The following is a 20,992-nucleotide window of genomic DNA, read 5'->3' as shown; positions in this document are numbered from 1 at the left end:
TAGTATTATGGTGTCTTGTAGTAGGCACGGCAAAAACACCTTCCAGAGGTCAGTCTCTCAAAGTGTTTAAAGAAGATGTTGCACACTACACATAGATAAACTATACATGCATATGGAGAGAGTGGGAGATCTTGGGGGCAATGAGGAAGTGATACCTGTACTATAGCATAACAAATGGTGCTTGTAACTTGCTGTCTGACTAGCTGTTGTAAGATGGCAGGAAATTCTTGCAGACATCATGGCTGAAGAGAGTTTGAGGGCTGAATCTCCTGGTGTTTAAAATGATGTCTGGATTTCACTGGGTGCCAGAGTGCCAGATTCTGCCTTCTCAAAGGAACCAGGAAACAAATTTATCCTTCCATACCTGAAACCATATCCCGTTCATTCCTAATTTTAACTTCCAAGTGTATTCACACACAGGGCATGGAAGGACAGGTGTTTGTTCTTACTCTTTTGAGAAGATTTGAAGTCTATAGTCGGCGATAAAGGGGGCAGGCAAGAAAGCTCCTAGGAAGGCAGAAAACAGAAACACAGCATTTTTGTGCATGAATGAGCTTTTATGCAGTTGCTTTTAAAAGGCGAAATTATATGGCCATTTGCACTGCCTCTTGATTGCTCAGTGCACCAGCTATTCTTCATGCCGCGTGCCATTTGCTGTCTTGTATTTAACTTTGCAAAATATTCTGGGATGCAGTTTGCACAAAGGCGCTTTTATTAACACATCTGTACTGTTTTGTACTGTTAGATGGGGGTAAGATTTCCTCCAGGGGTGCTCATTAATGTCCAGTATTTCTTGCCCTTATTTTATGCCGTCCTGCATTAGCTGAGCTCTAGATTTGAGTATGATGGATGGCTATTCTGCTGCAGCCTTTTTTGGCCCTTTTTCTTCCTCATTCATGCTATGGCCGCAACATCAGCTTTGAAGGGTCATTATCTAAATCATTGCATAGAAAAGTCCTTTGGGAGCCAAATTCACCTCTGGCATAAGTGGCTGCAGTTCCATCGACTTCAGAGTAGGTTCACTGCTTGACGTCAGGGGTAAATTTTTGCAATGTAGATGTCAAAATGAACAGTACTAAGGCATAATGGAGTGGTTTATATCCCCAAAATGACCCATTCTTGGACTTGGTTTGGCTTGTTGACAGTGCTGTACTCCATTCTTGCATAGCAAGAGCCCACTTTTTTGTTTGCTTCAGTCCCTGGACCTTCTTTTCTCCTCCTTGTTGTCTTCCTTCCAAATCCCTTTAGATCTGCTTGTCTGCAATCACATGGTCCCTTAAGCTGCATGTTCCTCATCCTCTGTGTCCTCTTTGTAGCCAGTTGTGCTGAGTCCTTGCAGCAGGTGTTTTTGAAGCAAAGCTAAAATAGCTGTCCCAGGATGATCATTGTCACTAGGTCTTAGGAGGTTGTGGAAGATGTAGACCAAAGTCCATGAATGCTGTCTCACAGCTGTTGCAGTCCAGGACTCCCATATCTCCCTTATACAAGGGAGCGGAGACAGGGAGGACCCATGGAAGCCTGGTTTACATTAATATTGCAAACCTGAGGTATTTTCAGAAACCAATACACAACTCTTGGCTGTATTTTGAGCTTCACAACCCTTCTGGAGGGGACAAGTTGTGTCAGCAGCCCGTGGCATGGAGGGGCACAGTAGAAGTGCAGGTTGGCAAAGCCTGAACCGATTGACTCTTATTGGCAAGGAAGTATTTTTGGGAGCAAATGATGAGAACACCCTGTACTGCTGCAAGTTTGGCTCTGCCTTGCAAGGTTATAATCTGGGAGTTTAATCAGAGTCCGTCAAAAGCATGCGGTGAGCAGCTAGTGTCTTAAAGGGTGTGTTTTGTACTGGGACAGGGGAAGGAGGGATGGGAAGGGAGGCTTTTGAAGCATGAATGGAAGAAAACAGAAATCCATTTCTTGGGTTTCTGCTATTTTTTCATTTGCGATTAAATATATATAAATGACTTAAATAAATTCAAGACAGACTTTCCACATCTCTATGATCTTGTGGTGGTCAGGCAGAGGCAAATCTGTGAGATTGCAGACCTCTTATTTTCCCTTATCCTAGGGGATTGGTGAGCTCTCTGTGAATGAGCTCTATTTGTAGAGATCACTTTGCCCTCTGTAGAGATGCAGCCGTACCTCCTTGGGATGAGATGCGGCAGCTGATCATCAGTGCAAAGCCATTCTAACCAGCAGTTTAGGAAACAGGTGAAAATGGAGGGGTAATTAGAGAGACAAAGACTGTAATGAATAGCACTTGGGTTGCAATATGGCTATCATTCTCTGTCTTGCAAAAAAGCAGCCCTGGTGAGTTTGATTCATGAACTGTGCAGAACAAGCTTGTGGTTACTTTGATTATTTGTGTTACCATAGTCTCTGAAAAGGCCTGCCATTAACCAGTGCCCCATTGTGCTAGGAGCTGCGAAGAGAGACCAAGATTGTGGCCATAGCCACTAAACACTTAACGTAAGTATCAGCTGAGAAAAAACAGTCATGCAGACATATGAGAGAGTCAATGCACAGGGAACACAGACAAGTTAAAACCAGTAGTAAATATCCAGCATTTTCTTGCTGTGCGTACTTTAGGGAAAGTCTGTAAAAAGATGGTGTATTTAATCCACTCATGGCAGCGAACATTTTTGCATTGATCTGCTAGGGGAATACGAGGGGAAAATGGGTGAGGATTTCTAAGTTTTGTGGACTATAAGCTTATCATAGCAGCAGCCTGACTATTGCAAATTATCTGCAGCTGGCTGGGCAAAAAAGAGACTTAGGGTTGGGTATGAAGAAAAGCAATGACATAACTTCACTGGTATTCATGGGACCTCCCTGAAGAAGAAGGCCAAAATTGAAGAAAGCTATGTGGGTCTCTGAAAATCTACTGACGAAAGTGGAGCAGGTCAGCATTCACATCTTGTTACTGACAGAGGGATTAGAGGCATCAAGTGGCTTGGAAAAGAGGCACTTGATGCAGCTGACAAGGGAGGCAAAGGAAGACTGAAAAGAAAGGGGAAAAATGATATCAGGCAAATGATCTCTGAAACAGCCTTTTGAATGGATATGCAGGGGGTGGGGGGCTGAGAGGCGTTTGTCACAGCCCAAGTGAAAAGATGTTAGAGTAAGGGAGAGACCAGGGTCATGATATTCTGTGAAGGTCAACAGACCTGGGTCCTAATCCCATACCTCAGACCTGCATCCTTGATGACAACGTGGAGTCCGGAACCTGGCTGTGTTTCCCCTCCAAAAAGTCAGTCTGTCCAGCAGCAGGGTTTGCTTTCCTACACCCAGGAGTTGGAGCGTGGAGCTCCCCTTCACTCAGGCATGCTGTGCTGCTTGCTGTATGCCATCAGACTTCTGTTTTTTGGAGGTATCTTGTCCAGCTCTCATATGAGATGTGACTTTTTCTTAACCTATAAGATCATGGGCACCTATGACAACAGCTTTACAATGTCACAGTTGCAGAAGTGTAACAACCTCCTGCAGAAAGCAGAAAAAAAAGTTCTTAGATGCAGGTAGTTTCATGCATAGTGAGTGGAGCAGGTAAGCCTGTTAAAAATTCCTGTTTGTCCTCTATATTAGTATCTGCATTTTTTAGGAGAGAGCGTTCTGTAAAGTGAGAAATCAGAGACCCGGAAATATACACGTATTTACTGCAGTGCTGACAGGCAGTGGTAATCACAGACGGGAGAAGGTGATGGGCTGAAAAAGCTTGATGCCCCAGAGAAAGCAAACTGCAAGGAGCCTGACAATGCAGCAGCCACTTTGGGGAATCATCAGCTGTGACGGCTGTGTGGGGTGAAAAATCCCAAGGGATCCCAACTGCGCAAATGCAGTTATACTTTGACATCTAGATGACTATTTGTGGGAAGGGTGTTTTCATTTTCCACTCTGCTTACAGAGAAATGGGAATGGATGGAAGGAATGGGCCGGTCTCTCATGTTCAGTGGTACACACCACCCTGACAGGGCACCTCCATCTACTGCTGTGGTGGATATTGCTGGCTCTTCTCACTCTTCAAATGTCTGAGAGACAGGGCACTTCTCCCTGTAAGGCAAGAAGGCTGCCTAGGGGAGGAGGTACATTTCTTATACTTATTGCACAGAGTTCAGGTAAGAAACCATCCCCTCTCTCATTCCTGTTGAACACACTTGTTTGCATATGTGCAAAGGCTGGGTTTTTTGGTGTTTATATACAGAGCTCATTATCAATAAGGAGCTTTTTCCCCAAAGTGTCTTCCTTCCCCAAAGAGCACTGATGTGGAACAGGGTAAAATGGTGATAAAAACACCCTGGTGAGGCAGAAGAAAACCTGCAGAAATTGCTGAAACACAGGGAAGTGGCTTTGGCTGGTTACATTAACTTTGGACCCAAAGCTGTCATTGACGGCTTGCTTCCTACCACAATTCAAATAGCAGCCAGCATCTTTGTACCTAGAGGAGAAAATAAAACTAGTGAACCTGAAAGGGGGCCTTCCTTGACCTTTTTGGCTCTCTGGGGAAGTGAAAAAAATTGGGGCATACTCCTGAAGGACAGATCTCCAAATCTCTCTGAAGCATCACCCTCTGACAGCTGCATGCCAGTGCACAAAAGATGTCCTACTCTGACCATGCAAGTGGTCCGTCAAGTCTGCTGGTGCCTGCTGTGGGCTCTGTGTGTATGCCAGAGTGTGCTCCCACAGCTCTGCAAGAAACTGGCTCTTGATTGAATTTGCCGAAGGCTTTTTAGCTCTTCTGGATGTGTTGGGAAGCATACAAACAGTGTGTGGTTTCCTGGGGTATGGCATATTTTATATGGCTCTTACCCCTCAAACTACCATCTTACATAGGTGACATAAATCGCCAATTTTATACCCTATTCCCTATAATACCCACTTTCAAACCAATGTTTCTCAAGTAGTCTAGAAAAGCTTTATTCTTTAATATCTCATAGAGACTTGTGAAATCTGTAGCGCCATGGTTGTAGACACAAATAATCCTGCATGGGTGTAAGATCCACAAGCTGGTGAGCCTGGAAGGAGCCTTCGATACTATAACAGCCTCTGCTGAGCCATGTAGCAGGGATGAGGGTGGGCGAGTGGCTGCAGGGTTTTGGAGGGCAGGCAGCTGACCCTCCTGGTACCCAGCTTGAGGGGCAAAGGAGAAACCAGGACTGGGGCTCAGGCCTGGCCTCTGTCTGTGACAGCCCCAAGTGGTCCCCAAAAAGGAACCTCCAACCTGCTTCTGGGCATTTGAGGTCTCTTTCTGGAGTATTACAACAAACTAGGAGAACAATAGAGCAGCTAAAATAAAAAAGACTCAGCATTAGAAGTACAGTTGTTTAGCTCTGTTTTTGGTGTCTCAGTTAAAGGCTCTTTCCTCTACTAGCCTCCCAATAAAGCATGTTCTTGGTTTTTTGGATTTGTGCAGCTGTACTAACACAGACCTGTATTATATAAGCTCTGGTCTCAGGGTGAAAACCAACCTGCTGTGGTGGCTGGGTCAGGAAAGAGAAGGGGATGGTTGTGTTTCCAGTTCAAACTCTTGTCATCATTTGTCTTCTCCCAACCCTCCAAACCATACCTCTCTTTTTCCCCTCTGTGCCCTGAAGCCAAGTCCCTCGTGTGCTTTTCTGCATCTTCTGTGGTTTAATGGCTACTTAAATATTTATTTATGTAGAACTTGCCCCTGGAGAATGTTTTATGAATGCAGAGGAGGGGTATTGTGAGAGAAGGAGGGAATGAGCAGTCCCTAGAGGGCTTGGTATTGTCTATTGCTGAGAGGCAGAAACTGCACAAAAAAGCCTTGTCCTGGAAAAAGATTAATATGCAAATGAACACACGCACATGTGCACACAAACACACACTTACACATATATAAACATAAACAAATATTGGCAACTGAACACAAAGAGAAAGAAAGCATTTGCAGCAGACAAGTGATTAGGGAGCCAGCTCAGTCATGGAATTTGCTTTATTTTGACCCATAGGACACCAGCATTTTTACAGACCTGCCATCCAGAAAATGCTGCAGGAAGATATATAAGAAGGCAGGAATGGTCTGAGATGCTGCATGCAAGAACAGGCTACCATGAGTTGAAGGACAGGCTGTAAGTCATTGGGAAGATGAGTTTCCTGAGGTTTGCAAACAGACTTAAATTTGCCCATTGATTTAAGTGTTAACAATCTCTTTGTAGATAGCACGTATGAAAATCTGGAATCTTTTTGCTGTTGTGATTGATATTGCTTGAACTTTAATCATATGCAAGAGGCAGCTCAGCTTGTTGAATTCATTAATTGCTAAGGCGTAACATATTCACTTAATTGGATTCTCTGCTAGATAGAGACGTATTTATATGTATTTGTATATGTGCTTAGTGTATATATTTAGCTCCACAAAGACTGATATTAATGGAACGTTAAGGTTGCCTGGTGAAATAATCAGCAGACTGGAAGGGATAAATGTTCAGTCATAAGCACGATCTTTTCTGTCGCAAGAGGTGTAAGGCCTGGCTTACTGGATATTCTTGGCACAGCAGAAAAGCAGGCAGGGCTAAAGTTGGCACTGAGGCAAATTTGCACTTGTACGTGCCTTGCGCTGGTTGTGGGGCTGCTCTGCACCTGGCAGACCATCCCACCACAGTGCCTGTCTTTTCACCAAGGACTGCTGATGAGCCAGTCCTTCCCCAAAGCTGTTTCTCCTGCCCAGGTCTCAGAGGCTCCCTCCATTTCCTTGTGCAAGACAGCACTGTGTTGGTGAGCCACAGCTCTTAGCCGCAGCTGGGGAACATCTGAGGAGGAGGGCTTGGAGGAGGGCAGGATAGGAGAAGCAGTTGCAGCCTCCCTCCCACCCACATCTCACCTGTCTGTGTTTGGTGACCTACCACATGGGGTCCTAGAATGGCAGAAGGGGTGCTTCAGAGCCATGAGGGAGAGCTGTGGCCTGGCCTCAGCTGATTGAGCTTTATGTTGAGTGAGGGAGGTGAGATGGGTCTACTTCCTGGAGGCTGGAAGGGGCAGGGCTGAGCACTGCTGTGCCAGCTTGAGCATCTCTGTGCTCCCTCTTCCAGGAAAGGTATCTTCAGAAAAGACAGCTGCCTGGTCACTTGTACCACTCTTCAGCTTCCAGAGCAGCTGGAGAGGACCCAAGAATGTGCTCTTGAGCTTTAGTTAATCTCCTGATCCCAAACTAGTCCTTAGCGAGTACCATATAAAATCCTGCTGTTCCTTTTACAGCTGTCGATCCGCATGCCTGACCTGCTGTATTGCCGCTCTGTCATTAATCAGCACGATTTCCACTGCCGACTGCCGGCACTCATGGCCGCTCTGCAGTAACCGTCACCTTCCTACAGCAAAGCTCCTTCCTCTGGTGTGGGGCGTGAGGGTGTTGTAGGTGCAGCTCTGAGCTGCACGATTTCCTCTGGGGTGGATAAGCCGAGGCATCTCCTTACTATACTGCCTTTTGGTATTGCTCCCAGCTGTTAGGTCCCTGTTCATCCCCCTCGAAACGTGGGATGGAGTATTAAGAGCCTTTTGTAGAGGGAAAACTGAGCTTCAGAAACCTTCAGCAGCTTGCTTAAGGTCACAGAGTAAGCACAGGACAAGATTACAGCCAGCACTTGGGTCCCTTCACCCCTGGGCTTTTGGGGAGAGAGCATCTGCGCTCTGCACAGCTGCTGCAGCTGCTTAGGGCAAGTTTGCCCTGTGAAACCCGGCTACACGTTGCCTGTGCTGGCGTAGGCTCGTGATGGTAAATCCACACTGTGCAGAGCAGTGCCACAGGGATGCAGCAGCACGGCGTGGTGCAAGGCAGCTGCGTGAGCCTGGCAAGCTGCCTCAGCTCTCATCTTAGCCCTGCTGGGCTAACATGGCTAGGCCGCATCTGGACCATAACTGGCTTGGTGTCCCCATGCTGTCTACCCCGACTCTCGTGCTTCTACTCTGAGGTTACAAAGGCTAGACCAGCTTGGTCCTGTCCATACCTCCTGTGCAGACCAGCCCTCTCTCTTCCTTAGCCTGTTACAAGCATATTGCTGCAACATGAGAAACCTGCCTGCAGCATAATCTGTCTGATTAGTGCCTTCCTTTCCTCTCGCCTTCTGGGCACCATGACCATGAGGAACCTGCCGGCTTCACCCTCTTCCATCTCTCTCCAATGCTCCCTTCCAATTCAGCTTCTACTTTCTTTGCCTCGTTCAACCCCTTGGCAAGGTCAGTGCTGTTCTTTCGTCATAAAATGGGATTGCATAATCTCTACATTGGTTGATTGGTTTGCTGTCCGTTGCTGTTTCTTTATTCCTCTTTTCTCTGCCAGAGCTTGGTGATTCATGGATAGCTCTTTCTCCATCTTCCCTGATATTTTCTTGGCCCTTTTATTGGTTTTATAAGAGTTCATGCACATTCAAGCTGTATAAGCAATTACATACAGAAAATAAAAGAACAGTGATTTCATTTTTATCTTGTGAAGTCAAGCTAGGAAATGCCAGTCTTGTTTTCTGGGCCACCTTAATTCTGCTCCTTCACGTTTCTTTGCAGTACAAGGATTGAGGCAGGGACCCCATGGAGACAGTTGCATGCACTCATTAATTAATACTTGAATCAAAATGTCCACACACAAGTGGGGTGGAAGAAAGGCTGAAAAGGAAACCATAAACCTGCCATTTCCTAATATTTCAACTTAAATAAAGTTCCTGTAGTGTAGTTTGCTTTATGTGTTTTCTGTGTGTGTGTTTTGTTTTGCTTTTAAGGGGAAAACCCAAAGTCTTTTCTGTAGAAATGTATTGTTCATTCTTACACATGCTGAGCCTTCAGCACTGAGTCTGACTGCTCAACCCAGTGACTAACCTGTACTTGTTCCACAGACAGTTATGACAGCTCAAACTGGTTTCCTTTTCTTCTGCATCCTAAATGCTGGAGTGCAAGTGACCTTTGCACAGTGGGGTGCATTTAAAAGACTGAGGAGAACCTGGATGGTTTGTCCACATTTTGTGGGCAGCCTGATCAGGCTTTTGCCTTTCCCTTGTTCTGCCAAAACTGAGGCGTTCCTTATATTGACTGTGGTACTGGTGGGGATATCCCCACCGATTTACTGGGTTGATGGGCTTAGCTCTTAAAAAGTTTATGCTCAGATGCTGCTTGGGCTGTCTGCCAGGATTTCTGCAAGAAAGTGACAGAAAAGAAATGATGATTATTTAACAGTTTATAATGCAGTTAAGAGTGAATGAAATTTGATGGGCCAAAGTAAAAATCATGTCCTTAGCCTCAGGGTTTTTTCCCTGCTGACTTTCAAATGCCTGTTGCAAAACATGGAGATGTTGGCTTTTCTCAGGGAGCAGGTCTGAAGACTCTTATAATGGAAAGTGTCAAAGAACCTAATTAACAGGCTTATTACTTACTCCCCTTATAATAGAGGTAACTACACAGTACACACACATTTAAATACACATATGAAGTCATCCAGCTAATTCCAGGCTGCAAGAAGTCATTCCACGTGTGGACTTAAATGTGCCACAAAAGACCTTTTGCAACCTGTTGAGAGCCTTATCTTCATCTTATGTCTCCAAGACTGCCTCTGTCATGCCTGTTCTCCTACTTTTAGGCTGCAGAAGGGGAATGGCACAAGATCTGCTTTGCGTTGACATATTTAGGCACAAAATGACAGACAAAACTTTGAAAAATAGGTGCACCTGAGGTCCGTCAGGGCTCAGAGAAGAGGAGGTTTTTATCTCCCTAAAGCTATACTCTCAAGAAAGCAGTCCTTGGCTTAACCCTTCTTTGCTAGATGGGGTTGACAAATACATAGCTTCCTCTCTCCTTCCCAAATTGCTGATTTCAAGGTTACCTCTCTCTCTAGCCATACTCAGGTCTGATTGTACTTCTTTTGCACAGAGATGACTTGCAGCCCAGATGGCCTCAGCTGGGCCCTTGGCAGTTCTGCCTGGACTCCAAGCCCAGATCAGCTTAGGGTAGCGGCTGCTGGGGGTACCTGTGTGTGTGTGTGTGTGTCTGCACCTGTGTATGGGATGGGAAAGGAGCAAAATCTTTGGCAGAGCCGCTCTCTGCTGCTCACAGAGTGCTTGCTGGCTCCAGCCAATGTGGCAGTAATGCACACATGTGCCGTGAACCAGCTGTCCCACTGGTGGGCTCTGCCCAAGGGTCAGGGCTTCTCTGTAGGGTGTAGGTAGAATTGGCGGGTCTTGTCTAATGCTCTGCCCAAACACAGCAGAGCACCATGGTTTCCAAGCAAAGCCCAGTGCTTGGCTGTAGCAGTAGGTCAGGCAGGGGTCCTGCAGCTCGTGGGCTCTCTTTCTGGAGACCTCATCCACTAGGGAGGCTGAAGCTTGAGCTCCTAAGGCAGGAGTCTCCAGCAGAGGACTAGAGCCTACACCCTGGCTGGCTTGGCAGCCTCTCCCATGTGATGGGTTGGTCTGCAGCAGCATGGACAGAAGTACCCTGGCAGTGATCGCTGCTGGCAGAGACGTGCAGCGCTGACACGACTCTGGTTTGGGACAGCACTGAATTTCAGGACAGAGTCAAGGCTATTGTTTGGGCACTGTTGGGATGAGGACAAACCATCCAGCCCAGCTTGAAGTCAGTGGGAGCTGAGACGGGAGAAATCACACCATGAGTTACTCCCCCATCTCTGTGGATTTCTCCACTGCTTGCACTGGTCTAACTCCTGCTGCCAGTTCTGGCAGAGGGGTAGCAGACCAGCAGACTGAAGACATAATGGAGGCAGTGGTGAGGAGGCAGGTCTGTGCAGTGGCGATCATGTCCATGGATGTACATCAGTGACGGAGGGGAGGACTGTGGGTGGGCAGGAGACAGGGTGCTGATGAGCCAGAGCATGAGGGACCACCATCCCCTTCTGTTCATACAGCTGAGGTGAGGGCTGTCTGCTGCCTCTGCTTCCCCCTACCCCCGTACCCTGTCCCCTGTGTTTATTTGGGACCACCTGAGTGAATAAAAGAAAGGAGGGACGGAGAAGCAAAGTCAGGGTATGAGGTTATCTCCATGCCTTCTCCATGGAGACAGGCAAGGGAGAGTGTGGATAAGAAAAGGTGCAAGGATGCCAAAGAGCAGCCCTTTAACCACACACAAGGAGGAAAGCATCAAGGGTGTCCCTGGTTGCCCCTATCCCACAGCCTTGCTCACCATCTGGCCCCTTTGCAAAGCTGAGTGAAGAGACCTGGCAGAGAACCAGGGTGCAGAGCAGATCTGGTGTTTCTACTCAGTTTGGAGATCTGGTGACAAGTTGGAGCAGTAGCTCGGTTGGCTATCCCTTGGGACGGCGCCGGTGCAGTGCACAAGCCCCCTCCCCCGGTCATGTACCAGGTTGCAGGGAGGGCCATTCAGACATGCACCCTGAAGGTGTGGAGGTGGAGGGGCTGGCTGTGGCTATGGCAGTGTGAATCCAGGGCCAAGATCCAGACAAAGGGTGTGCAACGGGCGAGGACAGCATTTGCAATCACCTGCCCAGGGCTCTCAGTGGTGGCAGAGGAAAGGAACAGAGGCGTGCAGCTCTGTAACTGCCTTCCCTGAAATCTTGCTCCCCACATGTGCAGTAATTCCTCCGGAGGAGGCACGTTCCTCCCCTTTTCACCAGCAAGAGAAGAGCTGAGCACACTGCATGTCTCTGCGGAGGGGTGTGCATGCGGCCGTGCCTGCCAGTGCCTCTCTTGGCAGGCGCGCATCTCTGCATGGGGGCAATGCGGGTCTGCCGTAAGGAGGGCAGGGGCTCTGGATGGTGTGTTCAGGATGGGGAGGTGTTTGACCTGCTGCAACACCCCCCTGGTGAAAGTTAAAGGATCTCTCTGATATTCTCAGAGATGCTTTTCAAAGCAGCGCCTTTGGTCTTGCTTGCACAGCTCGGAAAACAGTGAGGATTAGGCAACCCACCCCCTCTCTCTCTTTATGTTGCCTCCTCTCCTAACCTTGCCGGGGCCTGCTTCAACATTTAGCTTTTCTCAGCAAAAGAAAAATGTTTTGGCCTTCCTCTGGATCTGCATTTTAAAACATTCCTTCAGCCTCAGGTCCCAAGAGATGCTAGGAGAGATATTCGCTCTGTGTAAAGAGTAGGTATCACTGCACAGGGGAACACACGTCGGGGTTTTGTACACCGATGTACAGGACCCACTTACAGCCAAAGCTCTAAACCACCTCCCAGACTGCGGTGTGAATTGGCACGCCCATCCCTCCCTCTGTGTAACATGTTTTAGGGGGAAAAAAAGGTCTGAGTGAAAGAAATGGAAGCTCAGCAAAATGCAAACCCAAGCCCGGCACTCAACAGGGAAAGCCAAGGGGAAAAATCATTAGATAGGGCATTACATGCATGGACACGTACTGGATGCAGACACACACCTGCACAATGCGGATGCACTCCTAGAGATGGTGAAATGCTTTAATAAAGCATTTAGATGCCTTTAAATGCACATAAAAATACATTTTTATTTAAACCTTTGTGAATCCTGAACCCCCTGTGACAGAAAACATACAGTCTTACCAGTAGTCGTCCTACCTTTTCCCCTGCCCCATGGTTCTGCAGAGGAGAGCAGTAGAGATGCTCAAGGTGAAAGCTTCTTTCATCCTAGATGAGCAAGGATAGGGGCAGTATAAGTTCTGTAGTTTTAGATACTATTTCCCAGACCAGAATCAGAATAGACTGATGTTGCTGGAGTTTAAGACATTGTATTAAGCTCCCCTCTCCTCACACAGAGTCATTTCATAAGGGCATGATGGCTCTGAGGATGCAACATTATTGAAGTAACAGGCTGAGTCAGGTGCTGTCACTGCCTGTTAGCTGGAGGTGGGTTATGCTGGATGGTACAGTTGGTCTGCAGTGTTTGTTAAGATATACTTTTTTTTTTTTTAAACCTTCTTCCAAAATCTTAACACCTGATTTGTCCCCCCTGGAAGCTATGGCTTTGCTGAGTTCCACCCTCCAGCCTGCTCAGATCACAGCCCACTCTGCCATGAACAGCTTCCTCTAACCTCTCCCCTCATGTCTGATAATTATGCCTGTGCTGATTGCAGTCTGCATTTCCATAAATCACGGTCATGTGTACATCAGGTAGCACTAAGGACCTTGAACAAATATGTTCCCCTGGAAACCACGCTGCTCTTGCATGAGCCAGCCTTGCCTGAATGAACTACTTCCTGGGCTACCAAGTTACCACTACCACCAAGAATACCACCGTCTCCCAGAGGGAGCTATCAGGTGATCCTGGCTGGTTTTATGCCTGTAGTGATCTCTTGGTACCTTCTGGTTTGGAGGAATGATTTACCAATGCAAACACCTTGGCATTCTCACAGCTCTGACCTTTCTGTGACACCAGTGGAGCTCTATAGTTCACTGACTTTGCAGAAGTCAGAAGCACTCAAAGTATATCTCATTAACCTTCTCAGGCTAATCACGGCAGGGGACAGGACCTCAGCAATTGCAAAAAGCATATAAATGCATGAGGAAAGAAATGTTTCAGCAAAAATGGCAGGAGCTGTGTAAATGCCAGACCTCAGTGAGCTGGGGGACTGTGTTTCTGCAAAGAGCTTTTATTCCCAGAATGAGTTGTAAAGCAAGAGCAAGTACTTCACACTGTCTGTATTCTAAGCCAAGCCTCTCTCTGGCATATGGTAGGTGCTGTATAAATATAGAGGGAAGAAAATTCCACCATCTCCTGCAGCCTACATGTTTAATTGAAAGGCTATTAGAAGCAATTCCTGCTTCTGCAGGTGCAAGGAAGAAAGCAGCCTTCCCCAGGTGGTTGTGGAAGGTGAACTTGAGGTTCAGGAAGGAGTGTTGTTTTTGTGTTAATTAATTTTGCATGTGGAGCATTCACAACCATTTCTTGTCTGCTTTGGCTGATGTGGCTAATTAATCACCTTAAGTGTCTGTAAACAGGAGATTTTAGCTCTCCGTGGCATCTCTTCTCCACCTGCTGTAGACCAGCCTATGCGAGGACACAGACCTGCAGCATCACAGGAATTACACATTTTGTAATGGCTGTGATGTCAGCACTGTAAGTACGAGAGTCATGACTTAACCAGATTGGGTGAAGGCTAAGAGGAATGTTCTGTTCTCAGGGCACGGGAGAAGGTTTTGCTGCTGAATGAGGGAAGTATGAGCTCAGGAAGTGGAGATATCAATAACGAGCCTTTCTGTTTACATGGGTTAGCTGGGGGACAGAGATATAGTAATAAAGACTGGGTTTTGACATCTGCAGGCTGAAAAGTTAAGGAGAAAAGGTTTTCCACAGAGGAGGGCCATGAAGATGGTCAGAGGGCTGGGGCACCCCTCCTATGAAGACAGGCTGAGGGAGTTGGGGGTATTTGGCCTTGAGAAAAGAAGGCTCTGGGGAGACCTTATAGTGGCCTTCCAGTACCTAAAGGGGGCCTACAGGAAAGATGGGGAGGGACTCTTTATCAGGGAGTGTAGTGATAGGATCAGGAGTAACAGTTTTAAACTGAAAGAGGGTAGATTTCAATTAGCTATCAGGAAGAAATTCTTTATACTGAAGTTGGTGAGACACTGGAACAAGTTGCTCAGGGAAACTGTAGATGCCCCATCCCTGGAAGTGTTCAAGGCCAGGCTGGATGGGGCTTTGAGCAACCTGGTCTAGTGGAAGGTGTCCCTGCCCCTGGAAGGGGGGTTGGAACTACATGATGTTTAAGGTCCCTTCCAACTCTAACCCTTCTGTGATTCTATGAATTCCTCCTCTTGCTTCTGCTTACTTTGGGCCACTGGACTGGAAAGGCTCATCTGGTTCCAACCCTGCTGCTCTAGGCAGCAACATCATATAGCCCTATACAAACCAGTTATGCTTCTCATCCCCATTTTAGTTGTTTTCATAGGTCCTTTTGGGCAGCTGTTCCAGAACTTCCCTCCTCTGATAGTTAAAATCCATTTTATTTTCAAGGCAAGTTTCCTCACAGCCAGTTGTTCTTGTACCAACATTGTTTTTCTGCTTAAAAAAACCTTTACTTCCTCCCTTGTGTATCTGTCCCCCCTTTATTTATACAGAGCAGTCATATCCCCTCTTGGCTTTCATTTATCTAGGTTAAACAAACTTTTTAATCTCCTCCTTTAAGGCAGGCTCTCTGTTCCCCTAATCGCTCAATCCAAGGTTATTTCTGATAACTAGCTTTTCTGTAAGTTTCCTCGCTGCTTTGCCCAAACTGAGTGTAAAACAACATGACCGATTGCCTGTTGAGCAATTTTGGGGTGAAGAAATGTGTCAACTATCAGATCCAGAAGAAAAGACATCAGGGTGCTGCTGTTAAAATTTGCATTTGTTCTCCACCTTATCTCTACAAAGCTAAAGTGTCCCATAATGACTTAGTTCCTGATATAATTTATCTTTAATAACAATAATGACATCTCTATCCAGACTGAAAGCCAAGCCTGTGGAGCTACAGTAGATCTCTGTAGTTCAGTCCTGGTGGAATATCTTGCACCAGCCTTCCAAAAACTATCTCAGTCCCAGATGATTCCACTTTATTTATGCATGATTTATTTCTTCACAGTCTACTGCAGCATTACGGTTACGACAGCATCTCCCAGGTTTACCTTTACTTTTATGTACCCTGAGTAGTGCTTACTTCCGTTGGCAGTGTCCCAGTTATAATTGCTATTTCTATGGTGTTTCTATTATTCCTACAGTAGCCCTTCTCAGGTCCTGCCCAGTTGTTCTGGTTTTCCCATGTCCTCATTCAGGATCTGTACAAATTGTACTGACAAGACTCTTATTTCTCCCTGGACTCTCCCCGCTTCCCAGAGGGGTTAGGTATGCTTTTCCATCAGCTGTGTTACCAATAACACTGCTATTTTCTGCCTGCTGCCCAACATCCTACCTTTACCTTTTCTATATTTGATCTTCCCTTTTTCGCGTATTAAAATCAGGTGTAAAAGTTACATAAGCTTTTCCCAGTTAACTATATGACAGTAAAGATAAAAGACGGAAAGTTTTCACATTTACACCATCCACAGGTACATGCGATATTTGTTCCCTCATCTAGCTCTAAACACACGTGTGTGTCTCCTCATTTCCATGTGATTTGTGAGCCTGACGGCCTTTTCTGTATTTGTCTGCCCAGTGCATCCCAGAAGTGAAAACATACCATTATCTCCATTTTACTCAATGTGGAGTGGAGGCACGAGGGTGCAGATCAGATTCCAGAGATCCTTGGTGGAATAGGGAATTTCTGCCCTCTAATCCATGCTCTGTGTTGTTGCCTTAGTGCTTCCTCACTGGAATGAATGATCCCCTCAGCTTCGGGGGGCGGGGGGGGGGGAAGAAGGGAGGAAACACTGAAGTTTTGAGGAAATGCAGAAAGAAATTCAAGTCCTAAGTGAGCTGGGAATGGTCCTTCTTTTATTCTGTAAATGAAACCAAATCCCTTTTGTTCCTTTTATATTTCTTCTATACCAGGAATGGCAGGAAGTGAGAGAAGAAGAGAGTGGTGCGAGGCATGCTTCAAATGCAAGCCTGAATGAAATAAAAACTATTATAAGAGTTTTCCCAGAAGTAGTTCTTCTGTGGCCGGTTGAAAAATAAGCACCTGAAGGTTCAGGCTTTCCCCTGAACCTTCACCCCAAATATAAATGCAATGCCTCTGAGCATCTTGCCTAAAAAATGTATAACATTTCTGGTTTTATCCAGAATTGTATTCTGCTGCGTGGTCCTTGAAAGCCAAATTTCTAGGAGGTTTTGTTTTTCCATCTGTTGACATTAGTTAGACGTTTCTCCAGATGCTCTTGTGTTTCGAAGTCCTGCCTTGGCACACTAGGAGGAGCTCAGAGATTGGCTTCTGCCCTACATGGAACAGGCAATTTTGGAAGTTCATGGAAGTAGCTTGTACTTGTCTGTACTACCCATCTGGGTAAAGGTTTTGTAAATGGTGAGACTGGATGCTGGTTGTTTGAATGGGTGGTTGCTTTTACCAATGTGGCATAGAAGATAACCACTGAGTAAGATTACCGACTCCTCTGTGTTATAAATATCTTACTGGCCTGATAACAATGAAAAGAGCACATGTAGAAGAATAAGGAAACATACTCTCCTGGTATAAATTGCAACAAGAAAATTTAGGTTAGACATCAGGAAAAAAAAACCCTTTTTAAAGGGAAGGATAGTTAGGCACTGGAATAGACTGCCCATGGAGACTGTGGGCTCTCTGTCAGTGTAAGGACAGGTTAGACAAACATCCGCCACAAATGGCTGTTACAAGCCTTAGTTTCCTTTAGGAGGAGAGGAAAGCCTCTGTTAAGAATTAGTTTCAGGGAACTAATATGGTACACCTTTCATTAAAGATGCGCATTGACATACTGCAGAGCACTTTTATTCTGGCTACATTATACCGCGGTTAAGGCAATTTGCCAGCCTGCTGGAAGGCTTTCGGAAGGCTCTCGCTTATTTTCCCCTTGCATAGGCAATCTTACCTTTTGTCTGCATGGAGTAGCTTATATACTTAGGCAAACCAATAGCATATATGATGGACTTTTTGTTCTACGATAGTTCTCACTTTCTTTCTTTGCAAATGTATTGGACTTCTACTTCCAACAGCTTGTTATCCAAAGTGGGATCTTGTATTTAAGGTAAAAGTTAGCTGCTCCCCTCCCGCCACACCTCCAAATTCATCCACAAACCAAAGTGACTTTCCTTTCTTAATAAGATCAGATGTGATACAGGCAGAGCAAGGGGAAGTTAAGGTGAAATTCTGGCTCTTAGGAGCCCAGCTCTGGCATACTGAAACATACCGAGGGATTGGAGAATATGGTTAGAAAGGCGGCTTTAAAGATCCCTAGCATCCTTACTTTTGCTGATTCTGTGACCCTTCTGGGCTCCTGGTGGGAGTTTGGATGACTAGACTGATCGGAGAACGCCCAGTGGGTCTCGAAACTCCAGGGTGACAAATATGTAGGATGCCTGGGATGGTTTATTTTTCCTCTTTTTGCTGAGGCGAGCACTGAGCAAAACCTAAGTAATAACAGTTCACAAGCTGTTAATACCAAATACCCTGAGACTTCAGAAGTGCCTTGCTCTGCTCTGCACAGCTTGGCAGGTTATATTCTTTAAGAGCAGGCATCATTACCTGGACAAATCTGTGACATTTAATTCTGTTGTGGCTAACCTCTGTCCCCACAGTGAATTGCTCCTTCCCTCTCATGGCAGATTATCTAGAATACGATGCACATTTGTATTTTCTTTCTCTTGCATAGTCTCCATCCTCTGCACATGTGATGTTTCTTATTATCCTTACTGTCCTTGCCCACATGTTGCTTAAGCCTGCTCTTCTTTAACTACATGCATACACATTTGACCCTTGCATGCACGGGCATGTAAAGAAATGTGCTGCCTCTTAATTCACAAAGCTTTTCTGGCTTCCATTATTCATATCTGTATGTGTTTTCAGGTATATGGCATGCCTGATTGTTCAACTTAGCAATGAAACGTAATATTTGCATGTATTCTTGAGACACTTCATAGTTAATCTGAAAATTTAGGTCAGAACATTCCCTTACAACCTGTTTTTCCTCCTTTTTGGACAATTTAGAATGATTTTATTGGGATAATAAGCAAAGGACGTGTACTACTGTATTTGCAGGTTAGGCGCTTCAACACACAGGAGGCTGTGGCAAGATTGTCATTGTTATCCTAATTTCACAATGTTGTCTGTGTAGTACAACACTGTGAAACGTGCCTGGCACACAGCCTCATGAACTCCCCTTTCTGTCCCAGAGAACTTCTGGGTAATTACGAGTTGGGTTTGCCTATCTGATCTAATTTATCACTTAGGGGTTTATATCATGCCTATTACTGTGATATCTAAGTGCTGCTGAGATACTGCAAGATGTCTCTTTCATCAACCACTTATTTCTATGATAAGTAAATGTTACTGAGCTGAAGTCTGGGCTGTTCTGTGCAGCATCTTAATCACTGGTCCCTACTGAGCCCCGTGTGAGCAGTTATTCTGCTTGTCTGGTGGCTTCACTGAACTGGTTTTGGGTGTTTGAGCTCAGTTACTTGAGGGCTAAGGTTGCACTGCAGAAATCTCTGGCTCAGATGATGATAAATTGACCTGCTTGGTCAACGAGTGGAAGTCCAGGGCTGAGCAGACTCTGGGTGAGCATGTGAGTACATGCTGTTTATTCCCTTAGAAATGCACTCTCCACATCCAGGCTTAGACATTAGCATGAGTACGGACCATCTGCTGCCCTAGACAACACTACCTGTCTTTTGTGGACAAAAAGGGCCACCAGTTCCTGGGGTTCCCAGTCTGCCAGCTTTCAGCTGCTGTTCAAAATGTATTTAAAAATCAAAACAACTCCTACCTGCCCACTGAATAAGCAAAAAAAAAAAAATAAATAAAAAGCTGTGTACCCTGCTTGCTGGTCCAAGCAGTGTGACTTCATGGGTGGAGTGAACATCAGGGGCAAGCTCTCCTTGGCATTTTTTGCCATCTGCTGGTTGTAAAGGCCCCTTGGAAGTTAAGACCAGCTGCCTAGCTACTTCACCCCCTTCTTACAAAACCCACTGCCTTGCCCTCACAGGGGTGCTCTGTTCATGCTGCAGGGATGGACGGGGAGGCTGCTGTCTCTGGGTGATTTCTTCTGCCTTTCTTCTCTCTCCACAAACACCAGTGTGGATTTTTCTTTCATGGCCAGATGAAGCATTTGTTTGTTTGTTTTGAAGGTGACAAGTGTTTTATGTGAATTCTAGCTGCTCTCAAATGCCAAACCCCAGCTGGGCTTTGAGTTTCACAGAATAACTGCTGGCACCTAATGAGCCTCTAATAAGTGCTTCTCCCTCCCATCCTGTCATTTAAATAAATAAATGACTGAAATTTGGGGGTGGTGGGAGGGGTGTTGGACTGCAGTGGAATGAAGCTTTTCTGTTTACCCACCAAGCAGGTACACCGCTAAGAGCAGTCGTGCAAGCTTCTCACACACCCACACTGCCTCTGCCATCAAGTGAACATGTCTCAGCCCTGGCCTGGAGGGCTTTCTTTGAGGATTGTGCAGGAAAGTTCTTTCTAAAGCCCAGTTAGTTTCTTGCCCTCTCAGCTTCAGCTGCCAGCCAAGGTGCTAATTAGTGTCAACTGTAATGGGTGGAATTGAGAACAAAGGCAAGACTTTGATAGTTGAAAGCATAGTTGATGTTCAGGTTTTTTCTTTGCCTGGAATTTTTGCAAGGAATAGTCTACCATGGGCAGTGGGTGTGCTAAATGTATCATCTCTTCAGGGACTGGAGTGGCTTCAAAACAACTCTTATTTGTGGCAGCAGGTATAAGGCAACTGAGCCCTACTCCCCTTTTCTGACTGCTGAAGATATGATCTCTGCTTGCTTAAGAAATAGGAAATGTAAAGATCTAAAATTGCAAAATATCCTTATGGAAAAATAGCAAGATTGAAAAATCATATATGCTTTTTGATTTTATTTTTCATGTGTCAGAAACACAGAGCAATTCCTTGTTTCCAGCTAAGGTACGTAACCAAGTCATTGTGAAAGGACAAGAGCAGGTATTTCAGTAAGGCCTTAGCAGGGGATAGCAAGAACTACTGTTACCAAGCTCCTCTGTCTATGTTCTTCTCCTGTGAAGACACTCCTGAAACTGTAGAACATACCCCTTTTCAGTTGCCTGTCTCTTGGAATAACTCAGTCATGACAGGAATGGGCAACCTTTTCCCAGAAGAAGGAGTTATTTCTGGACAAAACCAAGTTTGGCTAAAATTAATATGTTTGATGAATTTCACTGAACACAAATGAAGACAAAATTTTGAAAAAATAAAGAAGTTATTTTTTGACTTTTTCAAGTGAAGTATTTCAATTTCTCTGTTTCAAAATGACATTTGTTTCAACATTTGTGTATATTTCTCTTTTTTAGCAGGAAAAAAAACATTTTTATTGCGGTTAGTCAGCTGAAGTCAACATTTCAAGAGTCAGGCTCTGTTCCTGTTTGCTGAGAAAGTTGAAAGACATCATATCTGTTTGACCATGGTGATGGTATCCCCCAGGTCATC

General features: G+C 45.6%; 1 protein-coding gene across 1 annotated transcript in view; it reads left to right on the top strand.

Annotated features, from left to right (window-relative positions):
• GRIN2B (glutamate receptor, ionotropic, N-methyl D-aspartate 2B) overlaps nucleotides 1–20,992 on the top strand; it is a 207,281-nt gene that overhangs the window by 154,240 nt on the left and 32,049 nt on the right. The window lies entirely within an intron of this gene.

Source organism: Charadrius vociferus, unplaced genomic scaffold (genome assembly GCF_000708025.1).
Source record: "Charadrius vociferus isolate BGI_N301 unplaced genomic scaffold, ASM70802v2 scaffold251, whole genome shotgun sequence".
Lineage (NCBI taxonomy): Eukaryota > Metazoa > Chordata > Aves > Charadriiformes > Charadriidae > Charadrius > Charadrius vociferus.
This window is presented reverse-complemented; position numbering and strand designations above follow the sequence as displayed.